Source organism: Carassius auratus, unplaced genomic scaffold (genome assembly GCF_003368295.1).
Source record: "Carassius auratus strain Wakin unplaced genomic scaffold, ASM336829v1 scaf_tig00216387, whole genome shotgun sequence".
NCBI classification, from domain to species: Eukaryota; Metazoa; Chordata; class Actinopteri; order Cypriniformes; family Cyprinidae; genus Carassius; species Carassius auratus.
The window spans coordinates 130,991-152,007 of NW_020528544.1; the positions used below are offsets into that span (position 1 = coordinate 130,991).

The following is a 21,017-nucleotide window of genomic DNA, read 5'->3' on the forward strand; positions in this document are numbered from 1 at the left end:
AGAAATTCAAAGATTTTAAAAAAGAGTGTATATGGAGAAACATGACGGGGAAATGTGTGGAAACAAAATTGGAATGTTTGGAGTATTTTATAAGGCATAAAGTGGTTTTTACTGATGTTATTTTAAATAAAATAGGAATGGAAGAAAATGCTCTGTGTAAAGTGTGCCAGGAAGAAGAAGAGGGGATTTTACATATGTTTTTACATTGCAGAGAGCTGGAGGACTTTTTAAGGAAATGTAAATGTTTAATTAAAGATGTGACTGAGGAGTGGGATGAAAATGTGATGGAATGGAACAGAGTTGTGATGTTTGGTTGGGGAAAAAAAAGTGTAAAAACAAAAGTTTCATCAATCTGTGTGTAATGCTAATGAAAAGTGCAGTATGGGACAGAAGAACTGTGGCTAAAAAGGAAAAAATTGTGTTGGATGTTTGGAGTGTGTTTAAAAGAAAAACAGAATTATATATTGAAAGACTGTATGTGTACTTTAAAGGTGTAAATATGTTAGACTCTTTATGATGTTTTTACCCCAAAAAGTTTTTTTAAATTATCGATGTAAAGGAAAGATGTGTAATGTAGAGATGTGTAAAGACGATGTTCTGTATTTTCTATTTGACTGTGTTTAATCTATTGTATTTTATGGATAGAAATTTCTTAATTAAAAAAAAAAAAAAAGGCTATGCCCGATCTCGTCTGATCTCAGAAGCTAAGTAGGTTTGGGCCTGGTTAGTACTTGGATGGGAGACCGCCTGGGAATGGCTCATGACCCCCCCCAAGTACATATATCTCAAACCTGGGATGGATCGAAAATGATCAAAATGGATGGTGCCACCTGGTGGTCAAAGTGTTATTTACAGAAATTGTCATGTACAAGGCCTAGTTTATTGAAATCCTGATTGTTTTATTATTTTCATAGTTTGAGTTGATGTAGCTGATCAGATTCATATAGTCAAGTGGAAAAGTGTGCAATTGTTACATTTTTGGGCTGAATTAAGAAATATGTGTACACATCATCAAAGACATCAGAGCCGTTCACAGAACTCATTTTTGTGACCACCCAGGGGGTACAGCCAGCGCACGGTGGGGTGTGTTCACACCTCTGGTAGTGACGGAGAAGAAACAAGGACTTCTAGTTGCTCTGATGGGTTTCAAAAGGGATGGGATAGTGTAAAAAAAACACAAGCATTCAGAGACTCCAAAATACTTGAAATACTTTTACAACTTTTATTTTTCACCCAGATTGTGTTTCATTTAAAAGGCAATGCATGGTTTAAAGCTCGCTCATCACAACAAGGTACAGATCTACGAGCGAGAACACGAGAGACAAACATTTACTACCATTTGCAAACATTTTGTTAAACATGGAAGCTGACAGACATACAAACATCACAAAGACACGCACACAAAAATAACATTAATAATAATCAAAAACACTTAATTAAAAACACAAACTTTTGATCTGTACAGGCCCAAGCCCAATAAAGAACAGGATTATCCAAAGACTCAGGTCACTAATCAACAAATAAAGTGTTTTCTTTGGCAATTTTTTGTTAAACATGAAGCAGACAAAGACATACAAACAACACACGACAAAAACAAATATTATCTGAACATGAACAATCACTTAAGGGTTATGAAAACTGATTGTGTTAGATCAGAACTGATTAAGGCTAAAATGATTGAGGTTAGATTGGCCTTGATATTGAACATAGGCCAGAACATGTTTGTATATAAAAAAAAAGATACTACAAAGTGCATTTTAAGAGCAACATAAATAATAATAAAAAACAAACAAGAACATTCTAAAGTAAAACTGGAAAGTGCATTTTTTGAACTTTTGAACTATATAAATAAATTGTTTTTGTTTGTTTGATTGTGTTTCAAAGTGCTTCAAGTACAATCTAACAAACAAACAAGCCTCTTTCTCTCTCCTACAGATGGCACAGGAGAAGTGGCATCACACAGGTATGTTATTTACACAGTTATTTACACAGAACCAGCAGTATGGGTGCTGCCGACACAGGGGGTGGTCCATAGGTGGACGCAGCAGGCCTTGGCCGAGTGGAGGAGGACGACGCTGTGGGCTGAACGGGCCAGTTCACAGGCACAGGCTCTGGCTCTTCAACAAATAATCTGGAAATAAAATAAAATACACATGTAATGAGTATTGATATGATGTGTGTGCTATTTGCTTTCCACAGCCAACAGGTGAAACAAAGTGCTTATGACAACTTACCCCCGCGTCTCACCACGCCTTTTTCCAGCCTCGTGATGAACGTGCTGGTACTGGACCTGAGGCCGGTCTGGCGGTGGGAGGGATGTTGGTAGCGCAGGAGCTTCCGGGAATGGTGCGTCCGACAGCACTTTCAGGTGAGGCGTCACCTTCAGCAGTACCGTCGCCCCGTAGTTGGCCTTTTTCTCCTCCCTGGCAGCGAAGGTCGAGATGGACTTGGCGTTCAAGTTGAGCAGTGGAATGGCGAGACCGCCGAGGATGGGGTCGTCTTGAACTCAGTCTGCAATCCTCTTATACTGTCCCTTCAAAGAAGCCGTGACCTTGCTGGGGGAGGTGAGCTGATTGGCCGGTGCTCGGTTCTTCAGCATCTTGAGGAGGAGGTATCTTGGGATCCAGCCATGTAGGGTCATCAACGATGCTGGGGGCCTCTGCCACAGACTTTGCTGCCTCTTAACACTGCAGTCTGGCCTCTCCTTGCCGGTACAAAACGATGTTGGGGTACTGGTGTTGCTGTTGATGGCTGACCAGCGATGATTTGGTGGTCAAGCTCTTCCTGCAGACATCACAGTCAAAGGTCTCCCTGGCGACGGCATAGATCTTCAGATGCCTCGTCAGGTTGGACTTTTCAGTGAAAGTCTTGTGGCACACGCTGCACCGATGTCTAGGCTTCTCCATGTTTCATCTGGTACAGTAAAACATGAATAAATGAGTAAAACTAAAAGCAGATGAGGGCTTAAATACATTTTTATAGACCCTGCAGCCCTAGTAAAAGTAGTAACCAAAAACAGCCCATTCATTCATCACTTTGTTTTTAGCATGCAAATAGCAGTTGACATGCTTACATTTCTAAAGCATATTTACACATCGAATTTCAACTCCACACTGTTGTAACACTATCTCTTTCATGGTCTTAAAGGTGCCATCTGTAATGTTTGGCAAAAAAAATCAAGTCATACTCCACATTCCATACCAGATGGGGGCAGTATGCCTCAATAAAGTGAATTGGTCTACTCTAGAGTAACAAACGACAACACAGTACTTTCACAACAACACTACAGCCATAGCCTCTCTTGCTCTTGCTGCTCTTGCCGCTCTGCTCACGATGCTGCAGAAAGATTTGTGAGCGTTCAGACGCTCTAACGTAGATCGAATGCTTATTTTGTAATTAAAGCAGCCGCAAAGCAAACAAGCTTGTTGATCTCGTGCAGACTAACCACAAGGAGTTAGAACCTCATTAAATATTGTTGTGGACGAAATTTTAGGATCCTTTACTTAAAATGAACAATCTCAGACACCTAGGTCCACGTATCACTTTTAATAAATTTTTTTATGTCCCTGTAGGCAAATGGACACATCATAGATTAATACAAACGCTAAACAGCAATAATCAACCTGTCCTTTATTCTGCTTGAGAACTAATGTGCCAACTCTCAAGCATTCACCGTGAGACACACGCAATTTACTCTTTTCACACGCTTTCACGCCACACATCAATTTTTTCACGCACGGAAAAACCACGAAGCAAAGAGGACACGGAGACCGACAGACTAGACAGAGCAGGTTAGTTATGATACATAGGGCTGTGCAAAAAATCGAATGCGATTTTCATGCACCTCTCATCAGTAAAGACGCTCCTGTAATTAGAAGTATATCTCCGGCATGTGCATTCAGATCAGGGTTGCCAGGTTTTCACAACAAATCCTGCCCAGTTGCTTCTTAAAACGAGTCCAAAACTAGCCCAATCGCGTTTCCGGGAGGTTCCCCGATAAAAATTGCTTCCCGGGGTTAAAATATAAATTTTTGGGAAGGGTTTCCCTGGTAAAATTAGCATTTTAGGGGCTAAATATCACGTTATTGGTATTGGGATTGCTTCAAACCGCGGACATGAAAAACAACTGCAGACTTGGCAACACTGGTTCAGGTGGAGCGGCAGTTACTACACAGAGCCGTAGTCTACCGACAACTAACACAAAATCGCTTTCGAAATCGACAAAGAATCGCCTGCGATTTTAACATCGATGTTGCATAGATTGTCAGTGAATTCCTGCTCTGTGTAGTAAATGCCAACCAGTGTTGCCGGGGAACCTTCTGGAAGTTTTGAGAAGCAACAGGGCAGGATTTGTTGTGAAAACCTGGCAATCCTGATCTGAACACACGTGCTGAGATATACTCCTAATTACAGGAGCGTCTTTACTGATGAGATGTACATGAGTAAAGACATGCACAGCCCTATATAATAAAATGGGTAACATTAAGCTATAGCTAGCTAATTATCAAACGCAGCTACGGTTAGCCATCGCTAACATTAGCACATTTATCGAACAGCCTTCAATACATTTCTATGTTATAACTTCCCAAAAACAAATACACAAACATATAAAACAAACTTCTAGCGAAATACTAACAGCATCTAACTTGCAAGTTCGGAGTCGAACCTCATTTCTTTCAGGTCCATCAGTTGTCTCCAGCGATTAAAAGCAGTGCCGATGTTTACTCTGGCATTCTTATCGGATTTGATTTGTGATTCCGAGCGCGGTTGTTTCCCTGTAGCGGGTGTTGGTCTCTTGCCAAGGGCTTCAGCTATCCTTCCGCTCTTTTCCCTGAACTGAAAGTAGTGGGCTGTACTTTCCACACGATTGACATCAGGTTCAAGTACACGCCCACAAGCCCTGCGAGTTATTCGTGTATTGCAGGTTGGCTGGTGGATATGTTGCCCGCATACCGCCTCCCACGGCCGAAACTGGTATTACAACACCTGTCGGGCCGGGGCTAGTAATGCTAATGCTAATTAAGGTTGATATCTCTGCAGCACTATAACTTGACGTTTTTTTAATGACATCATCGCCCTTATTTCTTCTCATTCTTTTGATGCGTGTAGGTCATGTTATGGATATTTTTACCTCAATTTCTGCATATGGCACCTTTAAGAAGTGAGCTAAAGTGTCTGATCACATTTTTGAAGAATTTCCAGGGATCATCTTCTCCATGTTTCATCTGGTACAGTAAAACATGAATAAATGAGTAAAACTAAAAGCAGATGAGGGCTTAAATACATGTTTATAGACCCTGCAGCCCTCGTAAAAGTAGTAACCAAAAACAGCCCATTCATTCATCACTTGTTTTTAGCATGCAAATCGCGGTTGACATGTTTACACTTTTAAAGCATATTTACACATCGAATTTCAACTCCACACTGCTGTAAGACTATCTGTATGGTCTTAAGAAGTGAGCGAGAGTGTCTGATCACGTTTTTAAAGAATTTCCAGAGATCGTCAGGTCATTACAGCGGCGATTGGTAGCTCATTCATTCATTTTCAATGCATTTAGCATGCTAATCGCGATTGATATTCTAACACACCTAAAGCATATTTAAGCTTTATTTCGAGTCCACACAGTAGTAGTACATTCTTCAACGTCTCAACATGTAAAATCAATAGTCTGGTCCCATTTTAAACGCATTTCAGAGAGATAAAACCTAGCTATTTTAATGTAAACAAGCGGAGCTAGAAAGTTAGTGTCAGTACGGCGCTGACGAGATATTACCATGTAAAACCTTGAATATCAGCCAAATTATCACAAAATATATGGAGTTTCATTCATTACTTAGCACATAATTATACCAAATGTACCTGATAGTAAAGAAAACAGTCCCAATCGATCATCAATGACACAGAACAAATAACATACATAGTACAGAGCATAGGACAGTCAGTGTAATATACAGTTACATTAATTAGTTACAGGGGATCTAAAGAAAACTTCATAATATTTTAGGCATGTTAATGACTTTTTGTTTTTTATCAATTTCAATGAAGATATAAAACAATCAAATTCAATTAAAAATACTTTAAATATAGGGGATGAGTTTAAACAGTTTTGTTTATGTATGTAGAATTTCGCCAGCAATATGAATAAATTAACAATGTATTCAAGACCTTTGTTTACATTATTTTCATAGTACATAATAATATCCTTTAAAGAAAAATAATATTTATCCTTTACAAGAGAAAAAAATAAATTCTGCCAATTCTTTCCAAAACTTATGGGAAATTATACAATCAAAAAACAAATTTGTTAATACCTCTTTCTCATTTTTACAAAAATAACATAAATCATCAATATCAGAGTATCTTGAAATTATTGATTTAACAGGGTAGATGGTGTGCAAAATTTTAAAATGTATTTCTTTAGTTTTGTTATTAATACAATATTTAAATGGGATTAACCAAGCAGTCTTCCAATTAATATTATCAATAATAGAGTTCCAAAAACATTTTCCTCTAGGTGTTATTTTATTTTGTTTTTGGAAAATAGTGTAAATATGCTTGTTATTGCATTTTTTACCAATCAATTCAAGACCGTTTAAAATTAATTTTGGTTTTGTCCTTACTATAGAGTTGTAGTGAATATTACTTTTAACCAGATGTACAAGAGTGGAAGGAATAGCTTTAATGACCAAATTAAATTCCTTAAAATGCACAGGGAAATTGTGGATTCGCATAAACTGTTCATAAGTTAAAAGATTTCCAAAATTATCAAACATATTAATCAGATGATGAATATCCCTGTTAAACCAATTCCTTAAAAATAAAGATCTATTGGCACTCATTATATTGATATTATTCCATATGAAGGCAGTGTGAGGAGAGAAATTGTGTGAGTAGCAAATTTTCCATGCTAAAAGCACTTGCTGGTGGAATTTTGACAATTTAAGAGGGAGTTTAGAAATATTAAAGTCACAAGTTAACAGAAATTCTAAGCCACCTATTTGGTCAAAGAGACTGTGTGGGATGTGGTTCCAAAGGGAGTAACGATCAATCAAAAATTTTTTAATCCAATTGATTTTAAAAGTTCTATTAACATCTTCAAAATAGAGTATTTCCAGACCCCCTTCAGCTTTCTTGTTAGTAAGAACTCTTTTCTTCAGTCTTTGGGATTTGTTTTTCCAAATAAAAGAATAAAACAGATTATTGATATCTTTAGAATAAGAATCTTTAACATATAAAGATATGGCGGGATAGACAAATCGAGATAAGCCTTCTGCTTTACATAATAGGACACGACCATAAACAGAAAGATCACGTTGTAACCAACAGTTTAGTAATGCTTTGGTCTTTTTTAATCTAGAGGAGAAATTTAAGCTTTGTCTTTCTGTAACATCCTTTGTTACAAGAATTCCTAGGTATTTGACAGAGAATTTCACTGGAATATCACTTATAACTTTATCATTTAAATTGTGTAAAGGAAGGATTTCACATTTGGATAAATTTAGAATTAGGCCAGAAGCCTTTGAGAAAATGTTGATGAAAGAGATAGCAGTAGGAATAAGAGATGAGCTCTTTAAAAATAAGGTTGTGTCATCCGCCAATTGTGAAATTTTAATTTCTTTACCAACAATTTGGAGACCTTTAATTTGTTCATTATTAGCAATACCAATGGATAATAACTCGACAACCAACAAAAATAAAAAGGGGGAAATTGGACAACCTTGACGTACTCCTCGGTTAATGTTAAATCTTTTAGAGGTGGAAGTATTAAGTATTACAGAACTATTAATATCATTGTAAAACATTTTAACTACATTCAAAAATGTATTTCCGAATCCAAAAAGTGTTATAGTTTTAAATAAAAATTCATGTTCAATTGTATCGAATGCTTTATAAAAGTCTAAAAAGAAAATAACTGCTCCTTTATCAACATTCTCAGCATAATCCAAAAGGTCAAGCACAAGTCTAATATTGTTAGTTATGTGTCGTCCTTTCAAAAAACCTGATTGACATTCACTAATAATTTTATTTAAACCTTCTCGTAATCTGTTAGCAAATACTAAAGTAATTAATTTATAATCAATTGTTAGAAGAGAGATTGGTCTCCAATTTCCTATCAAATTTGGATCTTTATCCGGTTTAGCAATTAATGAAATTATACCTTGTTTCATAGTATTAGTCATTTCACCACTGTTAGTACATTCATTATACATATTATAAAGAGGTATTTTGATCAGTTCCCAAAAATGTAAGTAAAATTCTACTGTCAACCTGTCTATACCTGGTGCTTTCCCTTTTTCCATTCTTAACAGGGCATCTTTGATCTCAGAAGAAGTTATATTGGATTCACAAAAATCATGAAAATCTTTATCAATAATAGGAGAATGTTGATGGACTATTTTAATGAATTCTTCACAATTATATAAATAAAATTTGGAATCATATAGTTCTTTATAAAAAGAATAAACACAGTCAGAAATTGTTTTCTGATCCATACAATGATTCCCGTTAATATTTAAAGCAGTTAAAGCATTTCTTTTAACATTTCTTTTTTCAAGTGCGAAAAATAACTTGTATTTTTTTCTCCCTCTTCAAGCCATTTCGCCCTAGAACGAATAAAAGCACCTTTAGCCAGGTCTAAATAGATCAAGTCTAGCTGGGATTGAATTGCGACCAATTCAGCTTCTTCCTCCTTAGTAAGATTGTGCTTATGTTCCAGTATCCCTAACTTATTAATTAACTCTAACTCATTTTGTTTATTCATTTTTTTTAATTCTTTACTACGTTTAACTGCAATCTTTCTAACATTATATTTAAAAAATTCCCATTTACATTTAAATCCTTCCTTTACACCTCCCAAAATGTCATTTGCAATTTTTTTAACACTATTATTAAAGTATTCATCCTTAAGAAGATTATTATTAAATTTCCAGTACCCTCTAAGACTAGAATTCTCTTTTGTGCCTATAAGGGTTAAAGAAATAAGCTTATGATCAGTTAAAGGGGCATACTTTTGAACGATTTCCTTGACATATTGCATGGCAGATGTAGAAATAAAAAACATCAATTCTAGATTGCAAAGATTTGTCTTTGTTAGACCAAGTATAACCTTTGCAAATAATGACTTATTCAACGTATTGGAATTGTGACCATAAATATTACAAAGTATAAATATAGTATTGTCTAATTTCACAGTCAAAATAACCCATCTTCCGTTTTCACACGTCCCAGAGTTCAGAACGTCTCCTTTAAATCTGTTCAACAAAACCAAAACTCCCGCTGAATGCGAAGTGCCGTGACTGAAAAAAATTTATTTTCCCCATTGAGATTTCCAAAATGTTTCCTCCAAATCTGTAGAATGTGTTTCTTGACAAAAAATAAAGTCAGCATCTGTCCGTTTTAAAAAAAGAAATAAAGCCTTTCGCTTCGTAATTTCTCGAACGCCGCAAGTAAGAAAATTTGAAGATGCCTTTAATGGTTTTTCAATCAGAAATCCATCAGTCATTAGTGTCAATCCTTTTCCCCTCGATGTATGCATGTGGACCACGAAATATAGCCCTTTTGCCTTCCTCTCTAGCCTTCTTCACCCTCGGCCACAGTTTTTCTCTTGCCGCTTTGTCTTCAGGCGATAGCAACTCAGAGATGTGTAGCGCGTTGTCCAGTAAAAATCTGAGTTTTTGGCTGCCCTGCAAATCGCGTCCCGGTAACGGCGCATCGAGAAGAGAACGATAATGGGTTGCTTATTTGGTGGCGTTGATTTGCGACCAATACGATGAACTACGTCCACCAACTGATCAAGCTGGTCTTGAACATCTGGAGCAACCTTCGCAAGAGCATCGATAGTTATCCGTCTGACATTTTCACCATCAGCCTCCTTCAAGCCAGGTTAGCACTTCTGGAATTTTTCAGTAATTATATAATAGTTTTTCATCAGAAAAAAAAAGTAAATGCCCACTCTTAGAAAACCGGGAGTATGGGCCTGGTTAGTATTTGGAAATTTTCACTAATTGTCTAATAATCTTGCAAAAGAATAAAAAGATAAGAAAAGGAGTCTATAACCAAACTCAGAATCTAAGCAGGTTTGGGCCAGGTTAGTACTTTTGGAATTTTTTCAGTAATTATCTACTAGTTTTGCATAAAAAAAAGACTCAATGGCCAGTCTTAGAAAACCAAAGCAGGTTTTGGGCGTGGTTAGTGGCTAGTACTTTTGGAAATTTTCACTTATTGTCTAATAATCTTGCAAAAGAATAAAAAGAAAAGAAGTGTATAACCAATCTCAGAATCTAAGCAGGTTTGGGCCAGGTTAGTACTTTTGGAATTTTTTCAGTAATTATCTACTAGTTTTGCATAAAAAAAAGACTCAATGGCCAGTCTTAGAAAACCAAAGCAGGTTTTGGGCCTGGTTAGTACTTTTGGAAATTTTCACTTATTGTCTAATAATCTTGCAAAAAAAAAAAAAAAAAAAAGAAAAGAAAAGGAGTCAATGCCCAATCTCAGAATCTAAGAAGGTTTGGGCCCAGTTAGTACTTGGATGGGAGATCGCCTGGAAATACCAGGTGCTGTAAGCTTTTGGGTTTCCTTCCCTACTTATATAATGCACTGGCAAGTATAGTGGCTGATCTTTAAATAGATTTCTCTTTGCAGCCTCCTTCGGTTACTGGCCAAACCAACCTGGCTATGCCCGATCTCGTCTGATCTCGGAAGCTAAGCAGGTTTGGGCCTGGTTAGTACTTGGATGGGAGACTGCTTGGGAATACCAGGTGATGTGAGATTTTGGGTTTCCTTCCCTACTTATGTAATGCACTGGCTATTATAGTGGCTGATCTTTAGGTGGTTTTCTGTGGGACCAGGGGAGGTCACAAAGGAGTTAGAGGTAGAGAGGAGGTTCGGCATCGCTCTCCACCATGGCCCTCCTTCTTCCCTGGGCTCATGTGGAACGGATCGGAGCCGCCATCTCACCATGGTGGATGGAGAGGAGAGAGGAAGCGTACGCCTGCCGATCCAACGCCACTGTACGAGATGGCCGCCAGCCAGGCGTCATTGCACAAGATGGCCACCAGCCCAATGCCGCTGCGCAGAATGGCCGCCGACCCAGCACCATTGCACAAGATGGCCGCCAACCCAGCACCACGAGGCAAGATGGAAGCCAGCCCAACACCACAGCACAGGGCGGCCGCCAGCTCAGAGCCACGAGGCAAGATGGATGCCAGTCCAGCGTCACAGCACAAGATGGCCGCCAGCCCAGAGCCACTGCGCAGAATGGCCGCAGGTCCAGCGACACGGCACAAGATGGCCGTCAGCCCAACGCCACAAGGCAAGATGGACGCCAGCACAGCGCCAACGCCCAAGATGGTCGCTGAGACATTTTTGGATTATTTCTCCATGTTATAAAAGATCCTAGAGATTCCCAGGAGTGTTCATGTCACGTCTGCCGATCCAGAAACTGTTCACGTCTCGTCTGCTGAGCCGGCGCCACAGTACAAGATGGCCACCAACCCAGTGCCACTGCACAAAGTGGCCGCCAGCCCGGAGCCACTGCAGAGGATGGCAGCTACAGTGGGCTTTCCTGAGTTGAGTCAGGTTCCCGTTGACTCTCCAGAGTTGAGTCAGGTTACGGTTGACCTTCCAGAGTCGAGTCATATTCCCGTTGACCCTCCAGAGTTGAGTCATGTTCCAGTTGATCCTCCAGAATTAATTCAGATTCCTGTTGACCTTCCGGAGTCGAGTCAGGTGCCCGTTGACCTTCCAGAGCTGAGTCAGGTTCCGGTTGACCCTCCAAAGTCGAGTCAGGTGTTCGTGGACCCTCCAGAGTCGAGTCAGGTGCTCATGGACCCTCCAGAGTCAGGGTTAGTCACAGTTGATCTTCCAGAGTCAGGGTTAGTCACCATTGACCTTCCAGAGTCAGGGCTAGTTCCTGTTGACCTTCCAGAGTCGAGTAAAATTCCAGTTGACTATCCAAAGTGGAGTCAGGCTCCTGTTGACCATCCAGAGTCGAGTCATGTTCCATTTAATCCTCCTGAATCAAGTCAGATTCCTGTTGACCTTCCAGAGTCGAGTCAGGTGCCCGTTGACTTTCCAGAGTTGAGTCAGGTTCCGGTTAACCCTCCAAAGTCAAGTCAGGTGCTCATGGACCCTCCAGAGTCAGGGTTGTCAACCGTCAACCCTCCAGAGTCAGGGTTAGTCACCGTCGACCCTCCAGAGTCAGGGTTAGTCACCGTCGACCCTCCAGAGTCAGGGTTAGTCACCGTTGACCCTCCAGAGTCAGGGTTAGTCACCGTCGACCTTCCAGAGTCAGAGTTGGTCACAGTCGACCTTCCAGAGTCAGGGTTAGTCACCGTTGACCTTCCAGAGTCAGGGCTAGTCACCGTTGACCTTCCAGAGTCAAGTCAGGTGCCCGTTGATTTTCCAGAGTTAAGTCAGGTTCCGGTTGACCCTCCAGAGTCGAGTCAGGTGTTCATGAACCCTCCAGAGTCGAGTCAGGTGCTCGTGCACCCTCCAGAGTCAGGGTTAGTCACTGTTGACCTTCCAGAGTCAGTGTTAGTCACCGTTGACCTTCCAGAGTCAGGGTTAGTCACATTTGACCCTCCAGAGTCAGGACTAGTCACCATGGACTTTCCAGAGTCAAGGCTAGTCACAGTTGACCTTTCAGAGTCAGGACTAGTCACCATGGACTTTCTTCAAGGACAGAGTCAAGTCACTGGTGATCTTCAAGGACAGAGTCAAGTCACTGGTGATCTTCAAGGACTGAGTCAAGTCACCGGTGATCTTCAAGGACTGAGTCAAGTCACCGGTGATCTTCATGAACAGAGGCACATCACCAATGATCTTCATGAACAAAGGGAAGTCACCATTGATCTTCATGAACAAATACAAGTCACCAATGATCTTCATGAACAAATGCAAGTCACCAATAATCTTCATGAGCAGAGTCAAGTCAGCACCGATCTTCTGGAATCCAGTATAAACACCATGGGATTACCAGAGTTTCATCACTTCTCTGTGGAACTACTCAAGCCTCTCCATGGCTCTGTTTTACCATTTAATCTGGCCCTCATTCCTTCCCCCTGATCCTCCGCCGCTCCACCTCCCTCCTAGTCTCTTTGTGTCTTTGGTTTTCCCTTGAGTTCGGGTGGAGCATCTGGCAGCTGCTCCGTGGAGGAGGGGGTACTGTCACGCTGTCTAGTCTCTGTGTCCCTGGGTGTCCACTAGTTAGCTCACTTCCCCTTAGGCACTTCACCGTAGGCACTAGAATTCCTCTAGTCTGGTCCTGTCTTCACAGTAATTGCACTCCTATTAATTGCACCAGGTGCAGGAAATCTATTGTCATTAGCCTCCCTATATATTCCTGTCTTTTCCTGTTGTTTGTATCTAGTCCTTACCCTTCGTTTTACCAGCTTTTCTCGTCATCCAAGTTTCCCCCTTGCCTTCTCGTCCTCCGAGTTCCTGTTCCTTTCCTTCCTTTTGCCTCTTTTTGTTTTGTTTGTTTGCTTGGAATGCTTGTTTGGTTTTACCCTGGCTTAATTATGTTTAACAACAAATTTGGATTACCATTTATTGAATAATAAATCTTACCTGCATTTGGATCTCTCCCTCTCCCTGTCTCTCTGGTGCACGTTCATCACAGACAGTTTTTATGCTACACAGGATCAGTAGTTCATCATGATGTTGTTTGCACTCCTGTTAACAATAACTTTATGCTTCTCTCAGTTGCAATTTCAAGTCATATTGATACATTCCATTCCTGTATTTCTGATGTGTGAATATGCAATGGCATTACTAGTTTTTGTGGAGCTCTATGGGAAGGAATATGTGGTCTAGAAATTGCATACCCTTGTTCACTTAGCTGATGATGTAAATTGTCATGGACCACTTGACAACATTTCTGGATTTCTATTCAAGAATTATTTAGAACAGTTAAAAAGATTGGTCAGGCAACCATGTCATACTTTTGCACATATTGTATGCAGGATATCTGAAATATCTAGTGGTTCTAAGGTTGACTCCTCTAACAGTTATGTGCGAAAATAGCCTTGTGATGTTCCCCTTTTGCCATTTGTTAAAAAGGAGAAGACAGTATAAATAAATATATCTCCCTGATTTTTGTCTAAAAGTATCAAAAGGAGATAACTGTTAAAATTGGTAAACATCTAAACATCTGGAACATCCCTTTTCAGAATAGTGGTGCTGAGTTTGACAGTAGATTTTCTGACTACCTAATCAATTCTTGCAGGTTTGTAGCTAATCTTGTATTCAGTCTTTCTCAATTTGAAATGTGCCAAAATTGTCACTAAAAAATAATTTAGCTTTTCAGAAAAAGTGTGTCTGTCTACCTTTACTGCATTTAAGTTGAAATCAACAGCAATCCAAGTGTGTGGTGGTCTTTTTGTGTTTTTTATCGTAGTATAGATTTATTTAATCTTAATACACATCATGCTAGTTTCGTCTGGCCAGAGGAGACTATGGAGCCATGCCAGAGTAGGCATCTGGGGAGACATGGTGGAACAGACAGTCCAGGGGGCCCTGACAGAGCACCCTCTGTGGCCTTGGCACTCGGCCAGGCCACTATGACCGGAGCCCTGTAGCCCCTCAAAAAATTCCTTGGGGGAAATTCCAGGTTCTGAGGCCCTCCATGACATAGGAGCAGTGGCCCTCTCTGGGCTTGACTCAATAACTGTGGCCCCTCCCTGGGCTTGACTTGGGTACAGAGTCTTTCACTGGACTGGACTTGTGAGATGGAGTCCTCCTTGGACTGGATGTGAGAACTGAAGCCCTGTCTGGGCTTGACTTGGGGACTGGCACCCACCTTGGCCTGAACGTGGAACTGGACCCTCCTTGGGCTGGAAATAGGAACTGGAGCCTTTTCAGGAGGGGTCTCAGGGGCTGGAGCAAATACTGAAATGGCCAACGGGCTTCACAGTGGGCTGGTTCTGGATTGGGACCGGACACTCTCCAAACACCGTAGGATCCCTTCCTTCCAGTTTAGTCTAATGGTGTCTGGGAGGGCAACGGGGTGTTACTTACCAGCAAACTCCACCAACGGGAGATCCTTGCAGGCTAGGGCATCAAATTGCACTGTGATCTCCATAGTCACTGGGATAAAAAAGGAAAACAAAACACTTTAAAAAGTAAATAAATACGAGGAGAAGGGTGGCACTTACTGTTTAAGGTCAAGTCTTCTGTCAAAGTTCTACCGTATCAGCAAGGAGAGAATGAGGATGCACGAGAATCAGCTAAACAAACTTTAATCCAACAGAAAAGCAGGGAAAACACAGGTACTGACGTTTAAACCTGACAAACACAGACTGAACAGACTTGGGCTTAAATATATATGATAACAAGGGACTAATGACAAGACACACCTGATATCAATGAACACAAAAAATATGAGGGAGAAACTAAGTCACACAGCACGTTAGGAGAAAAACACAACAAACATGGGAACACAGGGCTGACAGTGCACAATGTGCATTTGTGGTTAAAAAGTATATACAATGGCGCTTGAAAGTTTGTGAACCCTCTGAATTGCCTATATTTCTCCATAAATATGACCCAAACATAATCAGACTTTCACACAGGTCCTGAAAGTAGACAAAGGGAACCCAAAAAATATGTTCTTTGTCATTTATTTATTTAGGAAAATTATTCAATATTGCATATCCGTGAGTGGCAAAAGTATGTGAATTGCTAGGATTGGCAGTTCATTTGAAATACTGATGGACTCTTAATTTCATCTTCAGAGTTGTTTTCAATCAGTGAAATTATGATCAAGTGTGCCCTGTTTTATTTAGAAAACAGAGATATATTAAAGTCTGATCATGATTGAAGTGTATCATGGCATGAACAAAGGAGATCTCTGAGGACCACAAAAACACACAAAGACATCTTTAAAGTTTTTTGACTCAACAAATCCACAGTCAGACAGATTGTGTACAAATGTAGGAAGTTCAAGACCACAGTTCCCCTGCCTAGGAGTGATTGACCAACAAAGATCACTCAAAATGCAAGATGTTATAGGGTCCTATTTTAATGATCTAAACGCAAAGTGTAAAGCGCACAGGTGCACTCAGGGCGTGTCCAAATCCACTTTTGCTATTTTAATGACGGAAAAACAGTCCGTGCACCGGGGAATGGGTTGTCCCTATTCTCTTAATGAGTAATGAGCATAACATTCAATAAACCAACGAGAGTGTCATCTCCCATTCCCTTTAAGAGTGAGATGCACTCACGCCATGGCGGATCGCTGTTTACATTGTGGAATTTGTTGGCGGAAAAGCTGAATGCTGCTCAAGAGAAGAAGTTAAAACGTTCGAGCAGATCATCTACAGGACAAGCAGGAATCCACCAAAGCTTCCCGAGGTGAAGAAGGTGTGGGATGAAGTAGCAGTGATTGTGTTCTCGTCTTTTGGCATCATTATGTAGCCAACAAAATAATATTATTTTACTCTGTATTCATTTTGTTTTTAATATTTGGGATATTTGAGTGATGCACATCCCTGTTTGTAATAAGCAAAGTCATTGCTCACTGTGGACCCAGATGTGCAATTTCTACCAACACGCTCTTTAAATAAATAACATATATATTTTGTGCCATTGACTTTAGACTTCAGCTCCTTAAAATAGCAATGCGCCTGAACACACCTCTAGTTTTAGACCACTACGCCCAGAACTTAGACCGGTGCACAAATGGGCACAAATTCATTTGCTAATTAAATGACATTTACAATGCGAACTGCGCCAGACTGACACTAGCAGACACACTTGCGCTGTGCCTTGCATCAAATTGTTCCGGATGTATGATAGGGCCCATAGTCTGCAAGGTTGCATAGGAACCCAGGGTAATTTCTAAGCAAATAAAGGATTCCCTTTCAAGGGAGCTTTGAACTATGTCCTCTAGGGGTCGCTATGGGGAACACCCTGTCGTGAGCCATTTAGTTTGAAGCGTGCATTTTGAACATGGTAAAAGCGATCTTAATTCTATCATGGTGAGCACTAGCAAAACATTTAGAAGCTGCGTGTATCTGTGTCATCATTATTTGATGCCTGATGACACACACAATCTCTGCATTTTTTGTGTGGGGGCGATGAGTACGCAAGCGATGTCCTTGATGGGATGAAAAAGCATTTTCAGATGAAAAAGCTCCGCACTCGTTCGTTCTCCCGATGAGGTAGCTGATCTGAGCCGCACCACAGATCTCACTCTCCATGCTACTAAGCAGGTGCCTCTGCCATGGGCAGGTTATGGTAGTAATATAGAGACATCTGTGGGTGAACCTGGCAGATATCGGGAAGAAAGAAAAGGGCGTTCTTCTTAAAGCTCCAGATTTTGCCTTCTGAACTTTTTGGTACTTTCATTGAGATGGTAGTCGAGAAGTTCAGGGACGCGAAGGTACACTCAGTGGCCTTCAAATCCTTCATTCTACAAAGTTCCAGGTCTGAGCCCAAACATCAGAGGGGTCCTGGTCCATCTCGGGCACAGAAGGTTAGTGTCACGACTTACACTCCTTGGCTACCTTCGGGTTGGGGTAGGAGGAGTCACCGGGTCAAAGGAATGTAGGCAAGGCCCAAGAGATGTGATCTGGACAAGGCATCAGTGCTTTTGAGTATCTACTCATTCCCTTTAGAGGTTTTACATCTGCCATTATCTTCCCCTTCCTAATTCTGCTATAACTACCAGCCATCTACCTGACCGAGGTTAGGTGGAAACTTCCTGCATTACAGTCTCCTATGCTGGACCTATGATGTTTTGGTTGGTCCTATAGCTTCATAGTGACCACCTTACTGATGGACCAGACCTGAGGCATCTCTGGATTGCCTCTTGAGCGGGGCTCCAACGGGGGAACCATGGTGGGCGAGGAAGAACCATTAAATAAACACCTGCATCTCAATAATTTAGAATGTTATGGAAAATTGATTTATTTATTTCAGTAATTCAGCTCAAATTGTGAAGCTCGTGTATTAAATCAATTAAAATGCACACAGACTGAAGTAATTTAAGTCTTTGGTTCTTTTAATTGTGATAATTTTAGCTCACATGTAACAAAAAACCTGCTAAACTATCTCAACAAATGCTCAACATATACCTCTCAAGAATATGCCAGTCATATTTGAGACGCGCATTGCAAGCTTTATGGGACGGGATCATCCACTTGTCTACCAGATATATAAAGTTCCCATACAATGTAGTTGACCAGCCAAATATTAAAGAACAGTTTGCATTGTTAGCTAGTTTTCCTAATGTAATCAGAGTGATCGACTGCACATGTTGATATAAATGTGCCATCTGAAGTACAATTTTCATATGTGAATAGGAAATATTTACATTCAATAAATGTGCAGATGATATGTGATGCACAAATGCGCATAACAAATACTGTGGCATATTAGCCTGGGTCAACCCACGATTCATACATCCTTACAAACAGCATAGTTGGGATGAGGCTCCAAGCTACATTCTTAGTGAATGATTAATTTAAAGTTATGGTCTTATCTAAAAAATTTTGGGTAACACTTTAGAATAAGGTTCCATTAGTTAATGTTAGTTAACTACTTTCGTTAACATGAACTAAGCAAGAACAATCCTTCTACATCATTTATAAGTCTTAGTTCATGTTAATTTCAACATTTAATAATGCATTATTTAAATCAAAAGTTGTGTTTGTTAACATTAGTTAATGCACTGTGAATTACCATGAACTAACAATGAATAACTGTATTTTCATTAACTAACATTAACGAATATGAATAAATACAGTAATAAATGTGTTATTCATTGTTTGTTCATGTTAATTAATACATTAACTAACATTAACTAATGGAACCTTATTCTGTGCATTTAATTATTCAACTGCCTATTAGGAGACAGTTGTAGAGCTGGCAACTGGGCAGCTGAAATGTCGCTGGCACTGTCTTGACAGGACTTGGGGGATGCTGTTATACCGCCCTAACAAGGTGTGAAGCATCGTGCTGGCCTGTGGTATGCTGCACAATGTCACACACATGCATGGCATACCACTTTGTGAGGTGGTGGCACCGCCAGATGATCCCGACCAAGTACCAGTGTATGTGCAGCCCAACCAACAAGCCATTCAGGCCCGTCAACATGTGATTGTGACAATATAAATGGTAATCAGAGACAAAGTTCATTTTTTGACTAATTCCTTTATTAAATGGCTTATGTCTGTGAGTGCATCAGTGATATTTTTCAGGTGACTGTCGATTTGTCAGATGGCCCTAACCATATGCTATTGTGACTCCAGAACAGCATGCTTCAAGACACGGCCAGATGGACAGGCCTCAGCACTGGGGGGAGCACTGGGAATGCTGGAGACGTTGGATACATTGGGTCCTGGCTGATCAGCAGAGAATAAACACAGGCACATGTTAACTGTGATTTGAGTCTGTTCCCTATTAAAGGGTACACACATTTCCCATAAATGCAATGGATATGTAAAATCTCTGGTGTAGGCTACTTTTGGTCAGCAATGTGTACTAAAGTTAAGCAAATAAATTAGAAATGAATTACCTTTGTGGCAATCCTGTAAATCCGTTTCTCCCACAGCAAGATTCTGGCTCTCCACTTAACATCCAACTTTATATCAGACTATGTTTTTTTAAGTTAATTTATGGTGCGATTTTCCGATCCCACTGCATTGACGGAATTATCCAAACTCACCCACTCATTTTTATTTTTTTGGTTATTAATTCCAGAGGACAAAGCAATAAATAAAAATATTGGTAACCCATATTTATAATACATTATAAGGGTATTCTTAAAGGGGGGTGAAATGCTCGTTTTCACTCAATCTCTTGTTAATCTTGAGTACCTATAGAGTAGTACTGCATCCTTCATAACTCCAAAAAGTCTTTAGTTTTATTATATTCATAAGAGAAAGATAGTCTGTACCGATTTTTCCCGGAAAAACACGACCGGCTGGAGGCGTGACGTGTGGGCGGAGCTAAAGAATCACGAGCGCCAGTAGGCTTTTGCGTTGAGAGCGTTTGGAAGCTGTGACATTACCGTGAAGAAAAAAACATCCAAAGCAAACCATGGCTAACAGTTCAGCCATTTATTTATGATCCAGAATCAGATCACGAGGCTGAAACTTAACGAGAGCAGCAGCAGCAACGACTCGCTCCGAGCGGGGCTCGAACCCGGGTCTCCGGCATGGGAGGCAGACACACTAACAAGGAGGCAGAGATATTTTAAGCGGTTTTACTCACCGCCTGCGGTTCCAACACAAGATCGTGTCCCTTTTTCGTTGGGATTGCATCATCCTTAAGAAATAAACGATACGCAAATCCGTTGTCAAACTGGGCCTTGTTTGTAAAACAAGCATCTTCGAAATGCAGGGAACAAACACAAACACTTGCACAACTCCGTTGATGCTCTGTAAAAATAAACTCCATCCACTGGTCCCTTAATGCTGTTTTGTGTTTTGGTAATCTGTGCAGGGTTGTCTTGCCCTGGCAACCAAAAATACACTTCTTTTGTGACATTTGGCGACGCTCTCGCTCTGATCAGTGAAGTCTGTTGTGCTCTCAGTGCTCTGCTCTACGGGAGCGCGCGCTCTTCCGGCAGAAGTGCCTCAGGACACATATAAGGAAATTCCGCTCCATCTAACGTCACACAGAGCCATACTCGAAAAAAACTTTCCGAAACTTGTGACAAACCGGAAGGAGTATTTTGGAACAGAAATACTCCTTCAAGCGTACAACTTAATTTTTGAAACTTTGTCCATGTTTAGCATGGGAATCCAACTCTTTAACAGTGTAAAAAACTCAGTATGCATGAAATAGCATTTCACCCCCCCTTTAAGGCTGTAAATGTCACGCCCCCGGGCTGATCTGTCTGTTTTTCCCCATAGTGTGTGTTGTTTACACTTACCATGTGCTTCTGTGTCACCGTGGTGCCCGTCTCCGCCCTCTTGTTTCATTATTATCTTGTTATTGGTCACCATCACCTGCTCTGCATTATGATAATCACTCCTTCTCTATTTAGTCTCCTCATGTGTGCTGTCTG

At 40.4% G+C, this 21,017-nt stretch overlaps 1 pseudogene; it reads left to right on the forward strand.

Moving 5' to 3' along the window:
• Positions 1-10,650: 10,650 nt before the first annotated feature.
• On the forward strand, positions 10,651-10,770 carry LOC113097900 (uncharacterized; annotated as a pseudogene).
• The last annotated feature ends 10,247 nt before the right edge of the window (positions 10,771-21,017 follow it).